Source organism: Quercus lobata, chromosome 3 (assembly GCF_001633185.2).
Source record: "Quercus lobata isolate SW786 chromosome 3, ValleyOak3.0 Primary Assembly, whole genome shotgun sequence".
In the NCBI taxonomy this organism is placed as follows: Eukaryota; Viridiplantae; Streptophyta; class Magnoliopsida; order Fagales; family Fagaceae; genus Quercus; species Quercus lobata.
Window position 1 is genome coordinate 40,455,051 of NC_044906.1, and position 7,589 is coordinate 40,462,639.

The following is a 7,589-nucleotide window of genomic DNA, read 5'->3' on the forward strand; positions in this document are numbered from 1 at the left end:
GTATATGAAGAAGAAGCATCATCGCAAGCTTCTTTGTCCACACGGAAAGACCAGAGTTGCACGTCGTAATCTATCTTGAGACCATTGATAACTGTTCTTTTCAGATTTGTTATGCTGTTCTTTTCCTTGTCCAGTGTGTCCTCTTTATACCACCATCTATGGACAAAGGCGAATTTGAGTTACTACTGTCCGTTTGGTACATGTGTTTAAAAACTGAAAGTTGTTTGAAAACACAAACCAAGCACCCCCTACATTATCTCTGCCATGCACAAGGACACTCAATTTGCGTGTTTCTTGAACCAAGGTATTTTGATTCCATATGTACCAACTGTTTTGTTTTCAGAAATCAGTTATGTGCATTTGCCCATATTGCAAAATCCAATTTTCTCATTCTTAATTAATGGATTTCAATTTTGAATGTATTTGTTATATTTGTTCTGCACTGCCTCCCACGGCAATGTCATTAATGATTATATTGGATAAAAAAATTTAAAGATAAGGATTTGGATTTCAATCTTTAGTTTAAATGACTTGAATAGTGTGTTAGACAACAATTTTTATCTATTGATGAAGTTTATCCAATGGAACCATTAATTTTATTTTAAAATTTTCAAGGCTAGTTCCAACATATAATTTTATTTTTAAATTTCCACATTCAATCATGTAAACAGTAACGTATTTGCAGTACAAAATATGAAATATGTTTATATTATGAAGGAAAAATTGATTAGTAGAAATAAGGCTTAAAATTTTTTAAATCACAATTGATGGAAAGAATGCTTAAGCTAGGGATTAAGCCATTGAGGTCTGCGTGTTATCAGAAAAAGGGTCATTGAAGTTTGTAAGTCACAGTGATATGGGCAAAATTTTAGGCCTAGAAGTTAGGGAAATTCAAATGCCCAAAAAAGAATCCAAAATAACCTCAAAGTACAAAGATAAATAATGAAAAACTTATCTTTAATAGCCAAGAAGTATTTGTTGCTAGCGATTATAAATTGAAGGCTGCTCACCTGAGCATTTTTCATTCCCTCATTTTGACCACAATTTATTTTTCTAATCTTTTTTTTTGAGACTTTCAACCTATGGTGTCTACTTCTACTAATAGCTAACTGGAACCTAAACTTTGCACTACCTTCTGCTTTGAATTTAATTATTGTAAGTTTTTTCAGCTAAGCATATGCCTCAGCTCAGGAGGCACCAAAGAGGAAAGAGAAAAGCATCTTCAGCAACTTCTTTATCTTGCTAATAGAAAGCTTGACTTCTAAAATGCTCTATCATTGCTCTCCTTTCAAATGGGGTACTAGGCATCACCTGATATAAGATATAATACTGAATAAGGAAAAACCAAGAATTAAAGGTAATTAGCAGTTAAACATGCATGGTTATTCATGTTCAACATCTTATTTTATTAGTTTAAAAGAAGCAATCTTTATTGAAATCTATTAGGAAGTGTCATAATCAATGGAATCAATTAGGAACACTACAACAAACTTTAGTTATTTCATCCTTCTTTTATCAAGGGTTTACTAAAATTTGTCGATACAGTCTATAAGTAGTTTGCTAAAATTTGTAGATACAGTCTATAAGTACGAATGCGGCAGGCTATCCGCTATATTACTAAACTTTATTTCAAAGGTTATTAGGTCCCTCAAAATAAGTTAAAACACCCTTGAAATAAATGTGAAAAAAAAAGAGCCGGCAGTTTTGTACCAAAATGTTTACATTTTTCAGCCCACAACCCTTGATAAAATATGACAAATTTTTTAGCCCTGGAAAAAAGCCCACAACAAAATTTAAAAAGATAGCACAGAACATAACCAACAAACACAATATCACTCTCTTTTTTTGTTTTTTGGTTTACCCACACTTTTTCATCGATTTTCCCATGATTTTCGTTTCACATTTCTCAGAAAACTGAGCTCATCATCGATTTCCCTATTTCGATTTCTAGTTGTTTGACTTTTGCGATTTCATTATTCGAGTTCAAATCATATTCTCTGTTTCCTTTACAGTTTTCATACAAATATTGATTGAGTTTTTTTTTTTTTTTTTAGCACAGGCACAACGAGATTCCAAGGCTCAATCCAAGGGATTGCTAGTATTAGTTGTGTGGGAAATGTGCTTTTAGACACTCTGAAGGCCTTGATTTATTTCCTAATATAATTTGCACATTCAATAACTAGGAATTTAGTTAATATTAGTTATACATTTTTTCAATCAATGTTTGCTATATTGTATGTGTTTGAACTTGGGTATTAGTTATGGATTTTTTCAATCAATTTTGCCATATTGTATGTATGTATCATGTTGAACTGCTTTGGCTTTCTTCTGTAGTGAAACCAATTGCTTTGGCTTGATTGATTTTGACATTCTCTTAATTGCACCTCTCAATTTATGATTATTTTTGTATGTGCCATCCAAAACTCAATTTTGACCTCTTCTTCCTTTTTTGAACGTATTTTAAGAGAAACAGATAAATAGGACTATTTATAGTTCATTGCGTAACAACAAAAGTGAGCAAATTTATTTTCATTTTTTCTCTATCAAGTGTGTTTGTGTATTCAAATTTAGTTTTCATTCTTGCCGTGTCTAGTGTGTGTGACTGTGCAAGTGTATTTGCCCTTGAAAGCTTCCATGTCTGTGTTGAAAGGGAACGCTCGAATCCTTCAATTATGTTTAATATTATTGTTTAAACTTTGAGCAGACCACATGGTAAAAATTTAATTATTTTTTAGGATTCAATATTTATATGAGTAATCAGTTCAACCAATTTAAGAGGTACTACAACATCATTGACATTGATTGTTGTGCTTATATGGTCCTTTTTCATCTCAATACACTGCCTGTATTAAGCCAGCTTGGTTAGTACCAAATTTAAAAATGGTTTTGACTAATGCCTTGGGGTGGTTGAATGAAAGAGTCACTGGTTACTTATATTTCTTGTTTATTTTTTTCCAGTGCTTCGGTTCATATTTTATGGTTGAAAAGAATGGACTCCAGTAGGATTATAAATATTTTTGTTTGGTTTTTATTGCACATGGTTGGGAGCATTGCGTTTGCAGATTTCATAATTTGAAAATTCTGTGACAGGATTGCACCATGGAATATGGATCTAGGTCTGTGATGTGTTTCCAGCGCCCCTTCATGAATTTGTTGTGATTAAATGCAAGGTTGTTCTTCTTGTTGTTGTCCTCTGTTTGGAAAAACAAAAGAAGGGTAAAAGAGCAAAAACCGTGTCCAAATTCAACAGCCAGTCCACGTTTTGGTATGTATGAAGTTAGAATAATGTGTCATTAAGATTGGCTTCTAAAGTTTCTATTGCTGCACTTATACAAGTGTGCCTAATTTTTTTTTTTTTTTTCCTATTTTAGAAGAGAGAATTATTTCAAGATTTAGCTCCATTGTTGTGGAATTCTTTTCATACTATTGCTGCACTGTTACAGGTATGCTCTTTATATGGAAAATTCAGGGATACAATTGATTGCATTATTTATTAGTTGTTTGATTGCTATAACCCATTGATAATTTGCGTACCACTGCCACAGTGCCTTTGCAATGAATGAATTAGAGTAGATGCAAGGCAATGCCACAGTGTTTTGATTAGTACTTAGCTTCAGTTTGTGTCCCACACCCACCCCCCCCCCCCCCCCCCCCAAAAAAAAAAAAAACCGGCTTTAGTTTGTTTCTTCCATCTTTTGGTCATTATTTCTCAATAGTTTTATTATTAAATTGGCATTTAGCTCATGAAGCATGTTGCATTACCTTTCTCTTGAGATTCATTTCTTTCTAAAAACTTTTGATTTTATGGATGTTGTATAGACCTGTTTTTGGCAGAGTAATTGATATCAGTCTACATTAAATTGTGAATATATAACACTAGTTATACGATATTACGATTGGTAATCTATATTTGGCTAATAGTAAAGCTTCTGTCTTGGATTGTTTTTCACTTGACTCAACTTGGCAAAACTTGTTGCCAGAGTCATGTCTGTAATTGCCAATGAGAGAATGACATTGTGAGTCCAGGATCCACTTGGTGCAAGTTTAGTAATCTACGTTTAAAGAGTTTTGGGTTCAGTTCCTGTGAATGCATAATTGCTAGTGTTATGAAGTTAACCAAATAAAGACTGTATAATGCATAAAAGAACAAAGAGCAGGAGAGAGAGAGAGAGAGGTTATTTTTGGGCAGAAAGATGATACATAACTTTTGAGTACCAGTGTACCATGGTGATGTATCTAAGAGATAAGAGTGATTATTTGCAATTGTATTGTTTTAGTTTTTGCAGCTTTTATTTGTAGTTAGCTTCAGTTTGTTGTCTCCAAACTTCCATTCGTCATTATTTCTCCAAAATATTTATTATTTATTAAGTGATATTTAGCTCATGAATTATGTTGCATCACCGATTTTTGAGATTTGTTTCTCTGAAAATGTATGATTTTGATTTCATTCATTGACACTTTTGGGTAAAGTAATTGGTACTGCGGATATAGAATAATTCTCTTAAGTGTGAATATTGTGACTTATAATCTACATTCAACTACTAGTCATTTTGTCATGAATGGTTGCCTGTACTCGTTTGGCAAAAGTTTTGAGGGTGAGGCTATTTCCACAGCTTAATAATTGTGGAAAAAATAATTGAAAAAATTCCACATGAGAAACCAACCCAACTATCCAAAACATAGACTGATATTCAAATTTTAATCAAAGAAGCAGTTTTCCTTCAGTTCTGAGTTGGAATGCTAATAGATCAATGATAATTAGTTGTTATATATAATTTGAACTTGAAATATGAGTTTTGATGGAATTGGTTCTTGTTGTTTCAAATTGGGATTCATTTAGGGCTTAGTTGGGTGTTTTTGAGGAATTTCTGATAGCAAAATTGGATAAAAGTTTTGCATTTATGAAAATTCCCAGAACAGAGTCTAAACTGAGAAATCAAAGATCTAGTATGAGAACTAGGTTTTTATAAATTGGATTCCTTCCCTTGATACTTGGCATTTACAAAGAACTAGGTTTCATCTTTTAAGAAAAGCAGAAGTACATGATTTAGATTGAGGTCTTTATTAGTTTTCAATAATTGGCTGAAAGACCTTCCTTTTTGATGTACAAATTGGTCATTCCATGGATGATTGAGCTATGTTACCTGCCTTTGTTAGCATTGCTGTCTTCTAATATTTGAACCTTTTTATATCACATCTTTTTTCTTTCAATTTTTCTTGCTTTTTTACCTCACTTTGAAATCACTTTTTCTTTCAATTACCATGATGTTATCCAAGTTTTTCATGACTAGTAAAATGAATTGTGACTGTTAAGTAGTTCTTGCTAATATATATTTTTTGGTAGGTAGTTCTTGCTAATGTTAATTGTGGAACCCTTCCTTTATATTTTGAATCTGTTAAAATCATTGGGGGTATTTCTTTCATGAACATTGCTTTCTAATCATATTTGATATTGTTGTACATAGACATCACTTTGGAACTAATAATAAGTCTCAAATCATCTTTGTTGTATTGAAAATCTCCTTGTGTAAAGCGGTAGCCATTTCAAGTTATTGGTGGCTACAGCAGTGGCTAGTGAGATTGAGGTGTAGTGTTAGCCTTCAGTTAATAAATTGTTTAGATGTATGATTAATGAAAGGAAAAGGAATTCATTTACCAATCCGCCCTCAAAAGGATTTGGCAGAATTGGAAAATTATTGTTATTTGATTTATGGGGTTTGTCAGAAGTTTTATCTATTTAATTGAAAAAAGAGCTGCTGTCTTGCTCTGCTTTTTTACAAGATTTACTCAACCTTATTCTCTATTATTGTTTTTACCTTTTTCTTTTAATTCATTTTCAATAATAATGTTTTATGATTTTTATCATGAATAGATAATATATCGTATATGGAAATATGTTTCAAACTGGTGAACTTATTTAAAAGAATGTTATTTCTTTTATTTTGCATGTTTATGAATAATATATGCTGAAACATTGTAAGCATGAGACCCAGGTTTTGTTGTCTGTGGATCAAGAAGCTAAGTTTCGTAAAGCTTCAATTGAAACTACTCAACTTGTTTTTGTTTCTCAGGAAAATTCAATGGTTTCCACAGAGTAGTTCAACCTCTATAATGTTATGTAGTTATTGTCTGATTGTTTGATAAACTTGCTAATCTGTGTATTTCTGTAAAACTTATGCTATGACTGCTCTTTCATATTGAGATGACATTAAGTATTAGCCTAAGCTGTCCTCTCAGAAATTTATGGAATGTTATGCCATTATACATTGTCATAGTTCTTTACTTGAAACACATGACAGAAAGTGCGCATCTGTGTCTGCTTTGCTTATAGACTCTCAAAAAATGTACATAAGTAAATGAATGCAATAATTTTATGCATTGCATTGTATATTACATAGTTTTAACATTTTTTTTAATAAATTTTTTGACATACTATATTTGTCATTACTTGTTACACACTTACCCCCCTCCATGTTGTCTTTAAGCATAGTATGAAAAAGGTGTCATGGCTAATCATGGAATATGTTCATTTTGTAGAATAAAGAGCCACATTATGACAATATGATGATGCAAATGTTGAGTTATATCACCTCGCAATCAGCCCAATCTAGTAGTGATCACTAAGGTATGAAGATCAACTCAAGCTAGTCACTATTTCTAGTTGTTGGGTTTTTGCTGGGTAAGCTTGAACAGCCATTGTTAATTTTTGAAGGTTTTAATGAATACAAATCCTCTGTTGTATCTCAATGATATACACAGCATTATTCTCAGTTTTGACTTCTCTTCTGAGATTGAGAGTGAGAGAGTTCTGACTTATTTGCTGAGAAAAACTGGGTCCATTATTGGCTTTGAAGTGAAGCTGTGGAGGTTTTGGAGTACTGGTTAAGGTTGAAGTTGAGGATATGGGACTAGGAAAGCGTGGAACTATAGAAGTAGTTGCCATTATTAGTCAGTGTTTTTATTTTTTTATTTATTTATTTATTTTTATTTATTTATTTTTTTTTTTGTTTTGAAGGGTGGGATGAGATAATGAGATGGATTTGGTATTGGTTCCCCTTCCGCTCTCTTGATATAGTCTTATCCATGTTGGATGAGAGCTAATGATGACTTTGTGATTTGTATGGTATTGTATATTTGTATATCTCCCTCTTTGTTTCTCTTTTCATCTTCTTCTAGTCTTCTTGGTTTGACTGCAGTGATTGCAATCAAAACTAGATATATGAACTCTGTTGTGACATCTTTATAGATTGGTGTGAAAATTAGTCATATATATATGTGTGTGTGTGTGTGCGCGCGTGTATGTGTATCTATTTACACAAAATTGAGAAAGAAGAAATAAAACAAAAAAAAAAAAAGAGGGGGAAATTGATAGCCCCGATAATGAATTGAAAAGGAATCCTCTTCATTCTAGACAAGACAAGTTTTTTTTTTTTTTTTGACAAGATTTACCACATCATAGATCTAGAAACTCATGAAATTGACTTTATTTAAAACTCACAAAATTGATTGAAATGAAAATAGATCAAAGTGGATTGAATAGACCAACATGGACCGAAGTGGACTAAATGGACTGAAGTTTACCAAATGAA

The 7,589-nt window shown here is 32.2% G+C and overlaps 1 long non-coding RNA gene across 5 annotated transcripts; it reads left to right on the forward strand.

The window, feature by feature from the left end:
• Window positions 1–988: 988 nt before the first annotated feature.
• LOC115979582 lies at window positions 989–7,268 on the forward strand. Of its 5 annotated transcripts, none has more exons than XR_004089106.1 (5): window positions 989–1,357; window positions 2,060–3,265; window positions 3,372–3,443; window positions 6,538–6,625; window positions 6,760–7,009. It is a non-coding gene; the product is annotated as an uncharacterized LOC115979582 (long non-coding RNA). The 5 variants fall into 5 exon arrangements; XR_004089104.1 differs by adding an exon at window positions 7,016–7,268 and having other exon boundaries at window positions 1,010–3,265; window positions 6,760–6,932; XR_004089107.1 differs by having other exon boundaries at window positions 1,012–1,357; window positions 3,091–3,265.
• The last annotated feature ends 321 nt before the right edge of the window (window positions 7,269–7,589 follow it).